At 40.3% G+C, this 17,017-nt stretch overlaps 1 protein-coding gene across 30 annotated transcripts in view; it reads left to right on the top strand.

Moving 5' to 3' along the window:
• LRRFIP2 (LRR binding FLII interacting protein 2) overlaps nt 1-17,017 on the top strand; it is a 133,027-nt gene that overhangs the window by 11,666 nt on the left and 104,344 nt on the right. The gene's annotated exons all lie outside the window — the stretch shown is intronic.

Here is a 17,017-nt window from a genome sequence, read left to right as displayed (position 1 = left end):
ATCCCTTGTGGAAATCACCGTAACTGACAGTCTTGATAGGTAAATATGCAAGGGAAACCTTCCTAGGTCAGGATTTAAGTATCTCCGTTAACGAAAGGAAAAGGTAATATGGAGAATATATTTGGCAAAGTATCTCTGTCTCTCAAAACAAAAACAAATCTTTATTAGAAATGAATTTAGCAAGAGGGAGGGAGCAATTTCTTGAAGAACTCTTTGTGGATTGTTTACCCTGTTCCTAGTGTGAGAAACAACAGAGTTGATGATATATAGAAAAAAATAATTCTTGCAGTGTGCTGGGAATGTTGATGAGGATCATTCAAAAGGAAATAAAATTCTTCTGTCTTTATCTTAGGATCATTATCCATTGCACCTGCAAAATACAGGCTGTTTCATAGCTTTTTCCTTTTAGGTAGTTGCTTTCTATGTGGAACATCTAAATTGAGAGATGGTCCTTTAATAGGGAAAATGTACTTCTTTGTCCAGTCTGCAAATAAAGAATATAATCTGTGATCATCATTTAAAACTCAACTTTTGGAAGCCAAGGCAGAAGGATTGCTTGAGCCCAGGAGTTTAAGACCAGTCTGGGCAACATAGTGAGACCCTGTCTCTACAAAAAAATTAGCTGGTGGTGTGTCCCTGCAGTCCCAGCTGATTGTGAGGCTGAGATGGGAAGACCACATGAGCTCTGCAGTGAGCCCTGAAAACACCACTGCACTCCAGCCTGGGAGACAGGGTGAGACCCTGTCTCAAGAATAAATAAATGAAACTCAACTTTTTTTTTTTTAGATGGAGTCTCGCTCTGTCGCCCAGGCTGGAGTGCAGTGGCGCAATCTCGGCTTACTGCAAGCTCCGCCTTCCGGGTTCATGCCATTCTCCTGCCTCAGTCTACCCAGTAGCTTTGACTACAGGCGCCCGCCACCACGCCCAGCTAATTTTTTATTTTTTAGTAGAGACGGGGTTTCACCCTGTTAGCCAGGATGGCTTCGATCTCCTGACCTCGTGATCCGCCCGCCTTGGCCTCCCAAAGTGCTGGGATTACAGGGATGAGCCACCACGCCCGGCCAATAAAACTCAACTTTTAAAACTTCGGAAGGAAGGAATTGAACAAAACTTGCCTTGTGAACTTTTTGGCTTATAATAAATTATGCTGGACTTCAAAGGGGTCAAACAACTAGGCTAAAAACTGGGTTGATCATGTGTTATACTTCTTCATTAGTTCATTATTCATTTATTTTGATGGGGAGGTCAAGAGATAATTCCACTTCATAGGGAACATATGTATGCGTTTGTTTTAGCCTAGTGGTAGGGAGAGCAGTAGATAAAAGTAGAGATAATTAGGGAAGGGGAAGAAATGGCATTATAGAAGGAGAATGCTTATTTCATGGGTTCAGCAGATGTTTATGGGACTTTTAAAAATTGATAAAACATTTTAAAAAGTGGTATATGATGAAAAGAAAGCCTGCTTTCCACCACAAACTCCCAGCCTTTCCTTACCCCAACCCCCCAATCCAAGTAACCATATTCAATCACATATGTCTAGGAGAAATATATTGTATCTTTCATTCTTATCTTTGGCATATGAAGATCTTTTTGTATTTAGCACATATTTCTTACTTTTTTTAAAAAGACCGCATGCCTTGCTAGTGTAGATGAACCATAATTTATTCATTTTCCGTAATTTATTTTACCATTTTCTATTGACAGATATTTAGGTTGTTTTTAGCCTTCTACAAACACTGCTGTAATGAACAATACATATATAAGTCTTTGCATTAGTTAGTATCTATACAGAATGTATTTTCAAAGTGTGACTGTAAGATTGAGACTGAAGTTATGAAAAGTTAAAACTATTTCAATCCTATGTTGGCTTTATTTATAATAGAATTTAACTTATTTCTTGGGCTTGTGGAAGGGGAAAGGAGCTCTTAATTACTTTGTATTCTTTATCCATCTCTCCATTTAAAAAATATTGCAAATTATTTTATAAGGTACTTAAAAACATTTGAGTGTCAGGTGATTAATTTTATTTGTATTGGTAAAAGTAGAAATATTGTGGTTTGAAGACTGGTACTGTCATATAGAAGCATTTATATTTGATAATAGTTAAATGGCTACATCTTAAGTAGATTGATTGTTTCAGAATTTTATGACCAGTATCAATTAAAAGCATTGTGTATAGTTTAACTTCTTGCCCTGCATAAGTCGGCTACTATATTATTAGTCAGGAAAGAAGTAAATAATCTACCTCCTTTTTTCCTTTACCTTCCACATCCTAATCTATACATAATAAAATAAACCTCTATGGAGTTTGAGATCCAAAAATCCTTTTGCAAACCAGAGTGCTATTTGATGGATTACTTTCTCAAGGCAGGAAGGAGGTACAGATTCAATCTTTATTCTGCAAAGTTTTTGTAAACAGAATAAAGGAGGCTTAGGTTTGATGTTATATAGGTTACTTGTGGCCAGGAGGAGGTTCAGGATTCTTTGCCTTTTCGAAATGAGAGAGACACTAGAGAAAAAAAAAAAAATTACATACTGAAGGGCTATAGTTTGATGAAGTCGGAACTCATGAGTGGCAGCTTCCCTGGCTTGTGCCCAGGGTCTATTTTGAGACCTTGTCAAAGCTTGCCTGACAGAACCTACCACATAACCATAATCTGGCCTGGTCCTCTTGCAAGTCAGGAAGGCCTGCGGTTTAGGATCAGTGGCAAGCACAGAAGGGGGAGTTATAAAGGACATTTTGCCTTCAGAAGATTAAGGCTAGGTTTTGGGGTGAACAACTACTTAGCCCGTATATCCGAGGATCCAAGTTTTTGGTGCTACCTCCTCCTCCCCTGCTTCTTCCTCTTATTAAGGAAAGCTAAGGAATAAAGGTTTTGTTTGTTTGTGTGTTTGTTTTGAGACAGGGTCTCACTCTGATGCCCACGCTGGAGTCCAGTGGTATGAACACAGATCACTGCAGCCTCGACTTCCTGGGCTCGGGTGATTCTCCCACCTCAGCCTCCCAAGTAGCTGGGACTACATGCATACATCATCACACAGGGCCAATTTTTGTATTTTTTGTAGAAACGGGGTGTCCGCATGTTGCCCACGCTGGTCTCTAACTCCTGGGCTCACATCGTTCACCCACCTTGGCCTCCCAAATTGCTGGGATTACAAGCATGAGCCACTGCGCCCGTCCAGGAGGAAAGTTTTTAGAAAAAGGTGCACAAGAAAGAGCATAGGATTGTGCCAGCATTGATGTTATCTTCTGGTTATATGAGAGTGTTTGCCAAGAATCGGTCAAATGTTTTACATTAGGGAAAAAGCATTATTGTTACTGGCATAGGGAGGGCCCCAGTTAAAATAGCAGTCCAATTCAGAGACCTTTGTATTTGTCGTTAAGATCAAAAGGACTCTTGGAATAATGGACTATGCTACAGGATTATTTTGAGTTCAGATAGATAAATTAGCTTCTTCCCAAATTCTCATTCTGCTTTTCCTGTGGTACTGTATAGTATCATGAAGTTATATCTTTAAACTCTTAGTTTGTACTATGTGATGTCTTATGAAAACCTTGATTTGTTTATACTTAGTGAATGAAACACTTGGGTTTAAAGTTCTTTAACTGATGTCACTTCTTAGGCTAGAAAGCTGTTGAAAGAGCTTAGTGTTCCACCCTTAGACCAAGGTTCATGTCACCATATTTAACAGCAGCTTTGTATTACGGTCAAGATTGTTTGAAGAATTCAGCATACAAACTTAATTTACAGATGCAAGCCTGCAGATGGACCCCCCCCACCCCCACTTTTTTGCTTTAGATTAGGTTGTGACTGGAGGAAATTTAGTTTTCCTTTGCCTTCAGTTATTTGCAGTTGTTCACATTTATGATGATGAGAATGATGATGATGATAATGTATTTAGGATTCAGTGTGAGGAGAAAAAATAAACTAGTTTTTCTTTCTTCCTTACCAGTTTATTCCCATTATCTTATTTTCCCTTCTCTGTCTCTGCCTTCCTTTCCTCCTCGGGAAAAAAAAGAAAAAGAAAAGAAATAAAAAGCAGCAGTGAAAGAAAGTGGTAAAGAGCTGGGAAAAGCCTTGGAATACATACCAGGGTGCTTTCTCAGAGGTGGAATATAAACACCTTCATTAAAGAATCATGGATTATCTTTTTCCATTGTTTTCATTTTGAACCCTGTATATCTTAGTGTTCCTTCATTACCACATTTTAACTACTTTTGATATAACAGATATCTTTACTGCTTTAGGGAAGCAAATTTAATTTTTATGTTACTGTTCTGAGCATGTTGTTCCTTACATGCCCACTTTCCTAAGTAGAAATATATTAACAGCTAGGAGAAATCTTTTGGCTTTCTGTTTTGTAAGTTAGAGTATACCGTACTGTATGCAGAGGATTAGGATGTTAAAATATTTATTTCCCTGTTAAATGGCTTAAATCATGAACAAACTGAATATATAGCATTGCTTTTTTTAAAAAGTGAGTATCCCAGTTAAGTGACCTAAGGATTATAGGACTAAATGTAGAAAAAAATTCAGCTTTAGATTAGATGTTTTTTCCCTTGTCACAGATAATGCTGTATCTAGGTGAACAGTCAAGGAAATGAGAGGGCATTGTTCTTGTTGTCTTGCCAGATTCATCCTTTGCAATCAAATAAAGTTTGTTTTGTTTTTAAAATTGTGGTACAATATAGATAACATAAAATTTACTGTTGACCTTTTTTGAAAATATTTTTATTAAGGTAAAATACAGTCATTTGTTGCTTAATGACAGGAATATGTTCTGGGAAATGCATCATTAGGTAATTTTGTCAAGCAAACATCATAGAGTATACTTACACTAACCTGGACAGTATAGCCTACTACACACCTAGACTATATGGTATAGTCTGTGGTTCCTGGGCCATAAACTTGTGCAGCATGTCACTGTACTGAATACTATAACTGTAGACAATTATAACACAATGGTAAATTTTCGTGTATCTAAACATAGAAAAGATACAGTTAAAATATGATATAAAAGATTAGAAAATAGGCCAGGCATGGTGGTGTGCACCTGTAATTCCAGGTACTCAGGCTGAGGTAGGAGGATCACTTGAGATCAGGAGTTCTAGGCTGTAGTGTGCTATGAGCACATCTATGAATAGGCACTGCGTTCCAGCCTGGGCAACATAGTGAGGCCCCATCTCTTAAAAGGGCACACGTGTATAGGACAGCTCCATTATAATCTTATGGGACCACTGTAATATGTGTAATCCATTGTTGACTGGAACATCCTTATGCAGCACATGACTGTGTACATAACTTAAAATTTATCATTTAAACCATTTTTAAGTGTACAATTCAGTGGTATAAAGTACATTTACATTATTGTGTAACTATCACCTCTATCCATCTCCGTAACTTTTTCATCATCCTAAACAAGCTCTGCCCATTAAACAATATCACCTCATGCCCATAGCCCTTGGTAACCATTGTTCTACTTTTTGACTCTATGAATTTGTGTACTCCAGGTACCTCGTATAAATGGAATTATGTAATATTTGTCTTTGTGTCTGGCTCATTTCTCTTAGCATGATGTCTTCAAGATTCATCCATGTCATAGCATGTATCAGAATTTCATTTGTTTTAAGGCTGAAAAATATTCCTTCGTATGTTTATACCATATTGTTTAATCATCTTTTGATAGATGGGTTGTTTCCATCTTTCTGCTTTTGGGAATAGTGCCACCATGAATATGAGTATGCAAATATCTGTTTGAGTGCCACATTCAATTCTTTTGTGTATATACCCAGAAGTGGAATTGCTAGTAATTTGATAATTACCAAATTTCATTTGGTAATTCTATGCTTAATATTTTGAGAAACCACCATACTATTTTCCACAGTGGCTATACCATTTTACATTACCACCAGCAATGCACAAGGGTTCCAGTTTCTCCACATCCTTGCCAACATTTACTATTTTCTGTTTTCTTATTGATTGATTTTTATTTATGTTGAGTCAGGGTCTCACTCTGTCACCAAGACTGGAATGCAATGGCCTGACCATAGCTCACTGTAGCCTTGACCTCCCGGGCTTAAGTGTTCCTTCCCACCTCAATCTCTCGAGTAGCTGGGAGTACAGGTGTGCACTGCCATGCCTGGCTAATTTTTGTATATTTTGTAGAGATGAGGTCTCTCCATTAGCCCAGGAGGGTCTCAAACTCCTGAGCTCTGCCAGCCTTGGCCTCCCAAAGTGCTGGGATTACAGGTGTGAGCCATTGTTCCTGGTCCCGTTTTCTTTTTTTTTTCTTTTTTCTTTCTTTTTTTTTTTTTTTTTTGAGACAGAGTGTTGCTCTGTTGCCTAGGCTAGAGTGCAGTGGCGCGATCTCGGCTCACTGCAACCTCTCCCTCCTGGGTTTAAGCGATTCTCCTGCCTTAGCCTCCCAAGTAGCTGGGACTATGGGCACCCGCCACCACGCCCGGCTAATTTTCGTATTTTCAGTAGAGACGGGGTTTCACCCTATTGGCCAGGCTGGTCTCGAACTCCTGACTTTGTGATCTGCCCACCTCGGCCTCCCAAAGTGCTGGGATTACAGGCGTGAGCCACTGCGCCCGGCCTGCTTGTGCCTGGCCCTGTTTTCTAACACAAAAAAATCTATTATTTTTAAAATAAAATCTCTAATAGGGTGGTATTTCACTGTGGTTTTGATTTGTATTTCCCTGGTGATGGGTGACATTGTGCATCTTTTCTTTTTCTCTTCTTTTCTTTCTTTTTTTTTTTTTTTTTTTTTGAGACAAGATTTTGCTTTGGCACCCAGGCTGGAGTGTAGTGGCACAATCATGCCTCACTGCAGCCTCGACCTCCTGGGCTAAAATGATCCTCCCACCTCAGCCTCTCCATAGCTGGGACCACAGGCATGTACCACCATGTTCAGCTGATTTTCTTTTCTCCTTCTGTTTGTTTCTTTTTTTTTTGAGACAGAGTTTTGCTCTTGTTGCCCAGGCTGGAGTGCAATGGCGCTATCTCTGCTCACTGCAACCTCTGCCTCCCAGGTTGAAGCGATTCTGCCTCAGCCTCCCAAGTAGCTGGGATTACAGGCATGCGCCACCATGTCCAGCTAATTTTGTATTTACAGTAGAGATGGGGTTTCTCCATGTTGACCAGGCTGGTCTCGAACTCCCAACCTCAGGTGATCCGCCCACCTCAGCCTTCCAAAGTGCTGGGATTACAGGCATGAGCCACTGTGCCTTGCCTCTTTTTTTTTTTTATATTTTGTAGAGACATGTTGCCCAGGCTGGTCTCCAACTCTGGGTTCAAGCAACGTCCAGGCTGGTCTCCAACTCCTGGGCTCGAGCAATACTCCTGCCTCAGCCTCCCAAAGTGCTGGGATTACGTATGTTGAGCCATCATGCCCGGCTGAGCATCTTTTCATGTGACCATTTTTGTATCTTCTTTGAAGAAATGTCTACTTATGTCTTTTATCTTTTTAATTGGGTTTTTGTTGTTGCTTAGTTGTAGGAGTTCTTTATATCAATCCTTTATCAGCTATGTGATTTGCAAATTTTTTTTTATTCCGTGGTTTGCCTTTTTACTTTTTGATAGTGTGCTTTGATGTACACAGTTTTTATTTTATTTTATTTTATGTTATGTTATGTTATGTTATTTTAAGATGGAGTCTTGCTCTGCCCAGGCTGGAGTGCAGTGGCCCAATCTCGGCTCACTGCAACCTCCGCCTCCTGGGTTCAAGCTATTCTCCTGCCTCAGTCTCCTGAATAGCTGGGATTACAGGCATGCGCCACCACGCCTGGCTAATTTTTGTATTTTTAGTAGAGACGGGTTTTCACCATGTTGGCGAGGCTGGCCTCGAACTCCTGACCTCGTGATCTGCCTGCCTTCCAAAGTGCTGGGATTCCAGATGTGAGCCACCGCGCCCTGCCCAGAGTTTTTAATTTTGATGAAATCCAACTTACCTTTTCTTTTGTTGCTTGTGCTTTTGGTATTATGTCCAAGAAATCATTGCCAAATTCAATATCATGAAGTTTTTCCCATATATTTTCTCCTACGAGTTTTATGGTTTTAGCTCATTTGTTTAGGTCTTTGATCCATTTTGAGTTTTTTCTTCTTTCTTTCTTTCTTTCTTTCTTTCTTTCTTTCTTTCTTTCTTTCTCTCTCTCTCTCTCTCTGTCTTTCTTTCTTTCTTTCTCTTTCTTTCTCTTTTCTTTTCTTTTCTTTTTTTTGTGACAGAGTTTCTCTCTTGTTGCCTGGGCTAGAGTGCAATGGTGCAATCTCAGGCTCACTGCAACCTCCACCGCCTCCTGGGTTCGAGCAATTCTCCGGCCTCAGCCTCCCGAGTAGATGGGATTACAGGCACCTGCCACCACGCCCAGCTAATTTTTGTATTTTTAGTAGAGACAGGGTTTCACTGGTCAGGCTGGTCTTGAACTCTTGACCTCAGGTGATCCGCCTGCCTTGGCCTCCCAAAGTGCTGGGATTATAGGCGTTAGCCACCATGCCTGACCCCTGAGTTAACTTTTCTATATGGTATAAGGCAGTGGTCCCCAACCTTTTTGGCACCAGGATTCAGTTTTGTGGAAAGCAATTTTTCCATGGACGGGGGTGGGGTGGGTGGGGGGGTTGGTTTCGGGATGAAACCATTTCATCTCAGATGATCATCAGGCATTAGATTCTCATAAGGAACGCACAACCTAGATCCCTCACGTGCACAGTTCATTTTTTTTGTTTTTTTGGTTTTTTTTTGAGACAGAGTCTCGCTCTGTCACCCAGGCTGGAGTGCAGTGGTGCAGTCTCGGCTCACTGGAAGCTCCGCCTCCCAGGTTCACGCCATTCTCCTGCCTCAGCCTCCCAAGTAGCTGGAACTACAGGCGCTCACCACCACGCCCAGCTAATTTTTTGTATTTTTAGTAGAGATGGGGTTTCACCATGTTAGCCAGGATGGTCTCGATCTCCCGACCTCGTGATCTGCCAGCCTCGGCCTCCCAAAGTGCTGGGATTACAGGCGTCAGCCACCGCACCAGGCTGGAAGACAGTCTTATATAATGTAACATAGTTATGGGAGTAGCATCCTATATAACCTTTGCCATATTCTGTTGGTTAGAAGTAAGTCACAGGACCCACCTACATTCATGGGGGAAGTAATTACACAAAGGTGTGAACAGTAGGAAGGGCGATCAGGGTGGGGAACCACCTTAGAATTTGTCTACCATAACTGATTACAAAATAGCATGTTTTAGGAACTTTTTTTTTTTTTTTTTTGAGACGGAGGCTTTTTCTGTCATCCAGGCTGGAGTGCAGTGGCATGATCTTGGCTCACTGCAACCTCTGCCTCCCACATTCAAGCAATTTTCCCGCCTCTGCCTCCCATGTGGCTGAGATTACAGGCGCCTGCCACCATGCCTGGCTAATTTTTGTATTTTTAGTAGAGATGGGTTTCACCATGTTGGTCAGGCTGATCTCGAACTCCTCACCTCAGGTGATCTGCCCACTTCAGCTTTCCAAAGTGCTGGAATTACAGGCATGAGCCGCCATGCCCTGCCATATTAACCAATTTTTGTTTAAAAAATAATGTTATTAAAATAGGAGTATCTTCAGATGGTGGGACTTACTGGTGGTTTTATTGTTATTTTGTATTTCTTCACTATTTCATCCCACTTTCCCTCCCTGCAACATTCCAATTTTGAAATTTTAAATCAATAGTTGGTGTTTTCATTATAATGAAATAAATATTGTTTACTGATCAGCCATGTAGTATATCATACTTGTTTCCTTTCTTGTTTAACTTTGTTTTTTCAGGGAGTTAAAATTTGCCTTTTACATTTGCATAATTTTCTGTTTACCTGTTGCTTTCCCCCTAAATGCGCCAACAGATTTTTCAAGAGTCTTCATCTATCTATGTATCTATCCATCCATCCATTCTAGCTTATAACATCAATTTATAAGCTATAAAACGAATTTATTTTGCATAAAATAATTAGTTGTGAACTATAGAGAAATATAAAACAAAAATACAGTTTTAGGAAGAAGAATACATGAACACCTGTGGTCTCACTACCTAGGTCAAGAAATTACATGTTACATTTATCCTAGAAGTTTCCTCAAGATATCCTTTAATGGCACCCCCTCCTTCCCAGGAAATCACAAGCCTATTTTAACATATTAGTCATTCTCTTGGGACCATTCTCTGCTCAAGCCTGCAATATCCTCCATGTCCATACATGTATTTTTGGCCAAAATGTTTAATTTTGAAAAACCGAAAAGCTCTACTACCTCTCTAAGTCTGTTAGTCAGGATAGGCTGAACTACTTTAATGAATAATTACCAAATCAGTGGTTTTTAACACAAAATTTATTTCTCACTCACATCTTTGCTGTGAGTTGAAAAGCAGTGACAGAGTGGTGGTCTGTTCCACAGAGTCATTGAGGGACTCAGGCTGCTTTCAGCTAGTGATTCTACCACCCCCTGGGGCCTCAGAGACTTTGAATTTCCTGCATCTGGCTGGCAGATGCGAGGACAAAGAGAGGGACTGTGGTAGATTGCATGGAAAGTTTGATGGGCCAGGCCAGGATGTGGTATACATCAGTTTTGTCCACATTCCACTGGCTAGAACTGAGTCAAATGGCTACACTTAACTGCAAGGAAGGAAAGGGAAAATGCCTTGGTGAACAATGAGCCAATCTCTGCCATGGTATGTATCCCTAAGAAGTATATCATTTTGTTTTGGAAAACTGAATAGCAAGCATCAACTGAGGCTGTGAAAGGAAAGGTACATACTGCTGCTGTTAGATGAAAGCTCTCAGAAGATAAGCTGAAAAGAGTCTTCCTTGATCCTTTTTGGATAAGTCATTGGGAAAGTTCGTTACTGAGTCTGGAGAAACACAGGCTCCCCACAGTCAGGGAATCTGGCAAAACTAAAGTGTTTACAAGATACTACGGTAAATATCTAGAAGAAATGTGATTGGGAGAGTAGATTGCTCTATGTGGTTTTGCTTCTAAGCTAAGCTTATCACGCTTTAGCTCTCAAGAATAAGGAAAAGCAAAACATGTCTGTGCTGTGAACTAAGTCTTCAGCCCATCTAGGCTCCAGGAACTTCATCAACACGGGGTCAAGACAAACTAAATTCCAATGAAAACCTGGACCAGGCACATCTCATGTTAAATGGATGTGCCCCAAAGGCTGTGGGGATTTTGGTAATGACAGTCCTTCATTATGTCTCTTGAGTCATATTGCTCCAATCTGTAGCTTTCTTTCTGAGATACACCTATCATTCTTCTGGAGATTCCCTTTTGCCCCTCTTCTGTGTTTGATTTATTTCCTGTATGCTAAGTTTCTCTCTCTGTTGGTTTTTCAGTTTTACTTGCTGAAGCCTATCTTCTAGTAGCTTATTGACAAAGAGTGTAAAAGAGGTAAATTTTTGAGACCTTTCATGTCTGAAAATGCCTTTAATAATCAAGTATGAAAAAGAGGGATTTGACTGGTATAGGCTACTTATAGATTGTCTATAATTTTCCTTCAAGAGTTTGAAGGCATCACTCTTATCATCTTCTTGTTTCCAGAATTACTTTTGAAAGTCTTGAAGCCATTCTTAATCTTTTATGTGTGGCCTGACTTTCCTACCCCGTGGAAGCTTGTAAAGTCATTTTTGTTCTCGTTGTTTAAAATTCACTAAGATATACCTTGGTGTGAACTCAGGACTTGTGTTGAACACTCTGGGCCCTTTTAGTCTGGCACCTCATGTTCTTAACTTCTGGGAAGTTATTTTATTAATAATTTATTTTTGTTTTCTCTCTCTCTCTCTTCTTTTTTTTTTTTTTGAGACAGGGTCTCACTTTGTCACCCAGGCTGGAGTACGGTAGCATCAACATGACTCACTACAACCTCGACCTCCTGGGCTCAAGCGATGCTCCCGCCTCAGTCCTCACCACGCCTAGCTAATATTTGTAGTTTTTGATAGAGATGAGAGGAGGTTTTGCCATGTTGTCCAGGCTCGAACTCCTGAGCTCAAGGGATCCACCTGCCTTGGTCTCCCAAAATGTTGGGATTACAGACATGAACCACCACACCCAGCCTGTTTTCTCTTCCTCCAGTTATTTGAACGTTGGTCCCTCTGGACTGATACTTTAACCTTATATATTTTTCTTTCTTATTTTCTACCTCTCTCTTTTTTTTTTTTCTGTTTTCTGTAAGACTTCTTGAACTTTATTTCCCAACCTGAGTTTTGTAAAACTAATTTTTTTATTGAGGTACTACTCGTGTGTCATAAAATTTACCCCTTTAAAGTAGTGACCTTTTCAGTGGTTTTTTAGTGTAGTCACAAAGTTGTGCAGCCATCAGCCCTAATTCCAGAAGGTTTTCATTACCCCTACAAGGAAACTTCATACCATAGCAGTCACTCTCCATTTCCTCTTTACCCGAGACTTTGTGGAAAGCACTAGTCTGTTATACTTTCTGTCCCTATGGATTTACCTATTCTGGACATTTTACATAAATGAAGTTATTCAATATGTAATCTTTGTGTCTGGCTTTTATCACTTCTCATGTTTTCATGATTCAACCTTGTTGTATGTAGCACGAGTCAATACTTTATTTCTTTTTTTTTCTTTCTTTCTTGAAACAGTCTTGCTCTGTTGCCCAGGCTGGATGGAGTGCAGTGATGCGATCTTGGCTCACTGTAACCTCTGCCTCCTGGGTTCAAGCGATTCTCATGCCTCAGCCTCCCAAGTAACTGGGATTACAGATGTGTCCCACCGTGCCTGGCTAATCTTTGCTTTTTTTTTTTTTTTTTTAGTAGATGGGGTTTCACCATGTTGACCAGGCTGGTCTCCAATTCTTGACCTCAAGTGATCCACTTGCTTTGGCCTTCCAAAGTGCTGGGATTACAGGCGTGCGCCATCATGTCAGGCCCAATATATTTGTTTTTATGGCTAGGTAATATTCCATTTTATGGATATGCCGCATTTGCTTATCCATTCATCAGCTGATGGACATTGGAATTGTTTTCACTTTTGGCTGTTAGGAGTAGTGCTACTGTGAATATTCCGTTACAAGTTTTTGTGTGGGCATAAGTTTTCAGTTCTCTTGAGTATAGAGTGGAATTGATGATTTCTGTTGTGTTTTTAATTTCTACTGTCATGTTTTAATTTCCAAGATCTTGTATTCTCTGAATTTTTTTTTTTTTTTTTTGAGACAGAGTTTCACTCCTGTTGCCCAGGCTTGAGTGCAATGGCGTGATCTCGGGTCACTGTAACCTCTGCTTCCTGGGTTAAAGTGATTCTACTGCCTCAGCCTCCTGAGTAGCTGGGATTATAGGCATGTACCACCACACCCAGCTAATTTTGTATTTTTAGTAGAGATAGGGTTTCACCATGTTGGTCAGGCTGGTCTTGAACTCCTGACCCCAGGTGATCCGCCTGCGTCGGCCTCCCAAAGTGTTGGGATTACAGGTGTGAGACACTGCGCCCGACCCTGTTCTCTGAATATTTTAATAGCCCCTTGTTCTTGTTTCATGGCTATAATTTGCCTTAATTTTCTGAAGATATTAATGATGGTTATTTTTGAAGTTTTCTTCTCCCTGCGTAGTTTATTTTCACTAAGTTATTCTTCTGAGTTAGTGGGTTTTCACAGACTTCTTGGTTTGAAAGTAGGTGGGGTTGGTCAATTTTGACCTCCCTCGAAAAGGGGTATATATTTTGGTAGCAGGATGGGTGATTTAAAGGGGGCTGAAGCAGTCCCACATTTCAAAGTGCATACTTTCACCTAAGCCCACACTTCCTACTCCCTCCCTGTTCCCATTGCTTACCCTTCCCTTCCCCAGAGCCCCTTTGTCTTCTAGAACTTCTGGTATCCTGGAGAATAGGAGATGAAGTTGAAGCTGAGGTAATAGCCTAGCAATGGAAAGGGGACCTGGAGGTCTAACTACTTAATTAAAGACTTTTAAGTGAATTTTTTTTTTTTTTTTTTTTTTTTTTGCGCATAGGGCTTACTCATTGGGCTCAAGCAATCCTCCTGCCTCAGCCCTGCAAGTAGCTGGGACTACAGGTGTGAGCCACTATACCTGGCTAATTTTTGCGTCAAAACTCCAGCTGCCTTTTTTTCCTCCCCTTCTTTTTCTTTCCTTTTTTTTTTTTTTTCCCCAGAAATTGAGAAACTCAGGCTGGGTGCAGTGGCTCACGCCTGTAATCCCAGCACTTTGGGAGGTGGAGGCAGGTGGATCACCTGATGTCAGGAGTTTGAGAACAGCCTGGCCAACGTGGTGAAACCCCATCTCTATTAAAAATACAAAAATTAGCCAGGCGTGGTGGCACATGCCTGTAATCCCAGGTATTCAGGAGGCTGAGGTAGGAGAATTGCTTGAGTCAGGGAGAAGGAGGTTACACTGAGCTGAGATCACACCACTGCACTCCAACCTGGCCAACAGCGAGACTCTGTCAAAAAAAACAAAAAAGAGAAAGTAACAAACTCATTCTAAAATTTATATGGGAATGGAAAGGGCCCAGAATAGCCAAACAGTGTTAAAGAAAGAACAAAAAATTTGGAGGACTCACTTTTTCCAATTAAAAAATTTACTGCAAAGCTATGTGAATCAAGATGGTGTGATACTGGCATAGGATAGACATTTAGCTCAATGAAATAGAATTAAGTATCCAGAAAGTAAACCCTTACTTTTATGGTCAGTTGATTTTTGACAAGGGTGGCAAGGTAATTCAGTGGGAGAAACAATGGTCTTTTCAACAAATGATGCTGGGACAAATAGATATCCATGTGCAAAAGTGTGAAGTTGGATCCCTGCCTTATACCATATATGAAAATGAACTGAAAATGGATCATGGACCTAAATATAAGAGGTAAAACTGAAACTCTTAGAAGAAAATGTAAAAATAAATCTTCATGGCCTTGAGGTAGGTTTCTTGGATATGACATCAAAAGAAGCAACAAAAGAAAAAAATGGGTAAATTGGACTTCTTCAAAATAAAAACTTTTGTGCTTCAGAGTACCTTCTCTCTGGTCTCTTTACTTTTATTTTCCCAGTATTCTCTTTTGCCTACTGAGAAGGCAGTGACAGTGCTATATAAATAGTGCCTTGCAAATTCTCAGTAAATATTTGTTGAAAAGGGAAAAATTAAAGGTATGTGATAGGTTTTACTTTATGAAAATTTCTAGCTTTAGAGCCTCCTTCATATTAATTGCATTTTTTTAATATTGAAAAATTATATCCTTGTTACGTGTGTTCCCATTTCCCTTATTTTTTGTTTCATCTTGATTCTTTGGTTCTTTGCTACCTAGGCTTATATTGTTCTTTCTAATACTTCTAGTCTTTTCCTGTTTTCTGCTTTATTTCACACTTTTTTTTTTTTGAGAGGAGTCTCGCTCTGTTACCCAGGCTGGAGTGCAGTGATGCGACCTTGGCTCACTGCAACCTCTGCTTCCCAGGATCAAGCAATTCTCCTGCCTCAGCCTCCCAAGTAACTGGGATTACAGGCATGTGCCACCATGCCTGGCTAATTTTTGTATTTTTAGTAGAGATGGGGTTCCACCATGTTGGCCAGGCTGGTCTCAAACTCCTGACCTCAAGCGATCCACCTGCCTTGACCTCCCAAAGTGCTGGGATTACAGGCATGAGCCACCGTGCCTGGCCTGTTTCACACTTTTAAGTCTTTCCTACTCTCAGCAATATGTAATTGTTGGTCTCCCTTTCTTTTATACTCTGATTGTATGTCCATACATCTCTGAGATACTTTAAAAGGTATCAAGAAAGGAGGCTATTTGAATGGTACTAGAAAGTGGTTTGCTTCTCAGAAAATACGGATAAGTGAATTGTTTAGTCTATCTTCCTAATTTGGGTTCTGCACAGTTGATGAAATAGTATAAAGATTTATGTCCAACATATAGCCCATTAATGTTCATTTATAGAATAACATAACTACCAAGTAAAGAAATGCAACCACTGGCATGTTATATGAAGGGAGGAAATGGAAAGATTATCAGTTGTGTTGGAGATATGAGGATAGTGGGTAGTCAAAATATGATACTTTAAAAATATTTTTGATAATTCTTAGGACAAATGACTATAAAAGTAGGAGAAATAATTATATAGGTTCTCATCCTTTGTAAGCATTTCTCTTTATAAAGTATGAGTTTAAGTTAACCATTATAGTTTCTAATGTTCTTCTGACATTTAGTTTGTGTTTAGCATTTGCCTTTCCTTGTTTTGCCAAGTTCTCCAGTTTTGCCTGTATATATTTTTTTCATTTTGTACTTTGCCTCAATTTCTGAGTGTACCTTCTATATTCTTTCTGTAGGTTTTGCTAATGATTTATTCATTTTATGTAACGATCTCATTTAGATATTTGCAGGATTGATGTCTTTAACTGTAATCCCTCCCTCCTTCCTCTTTTCCCCCCTCTCTCCTCCCTCTCCTTCTTAATTGTCTTCCTCTCCCTTTACTTTCCTTGTTTTCCTCTTCTGGTTGGAGCCATTTTCTGCCTGCCCATAATCTTTATTTTATCTTACTTTTTTGAGACAAGGTCTCACTCTGTCATCCAGGCTGGAGTGCAGTGGTGTGATCAAGGCATACTGCATCCTCTACCTCCTGGGTTCAAGCAATCCTTCCACCTCAGCCTTCCAAGTAGTTGGGACTACAGGTGTGTGCCACCATGCCTGGTTAATTTTTGTGTTTTTTGTAGAGACAGGGTTTCTCCATGTTGCCCAGGCTGGTCTTGAACCCTTGGGCTCAAGTGATCCGCCTGCCTCAGCCTCCCAAAGTACTGGGATTACAGGCATGAGCCACAGTGACCTGCCATAATCTTTATTTTGTTTGTTTGTTTGTTTTGAGACGGGGTTGCACTCATGTTGCCCAGGCTGGAGTCCAATGGTGCAATCTTGGCTCACTGCAACCTCTGCCTTCCAGGTTCCAGGAGTTCTCCTGCCTCAGCCTCCCAAGTAGCTGGGATTAGAGGCATGTGCCACCACGCCCAGCTAATTTTGTATTTTTAGTAGAGATAGGGTTTCTCCATGTTGG

The sequence above is a fragment of the Pan paniscus genome, chromosome 2 (assembly GCF_029289425.2).
Source record: "Pan paniscus chromosome 2, NHGRI_mPanPan1-v2.0_pri, whole genome shotgun sequence".
Classification (NCBI taxonomy): Eukaryota; Metazoa; Chordata; class Mammalia; order Primates; family Hominidae; genus Pan; species Pan paniscus.
This window is presented reverse-complemented; position numbering and strand designations above follow the sequence as displayed.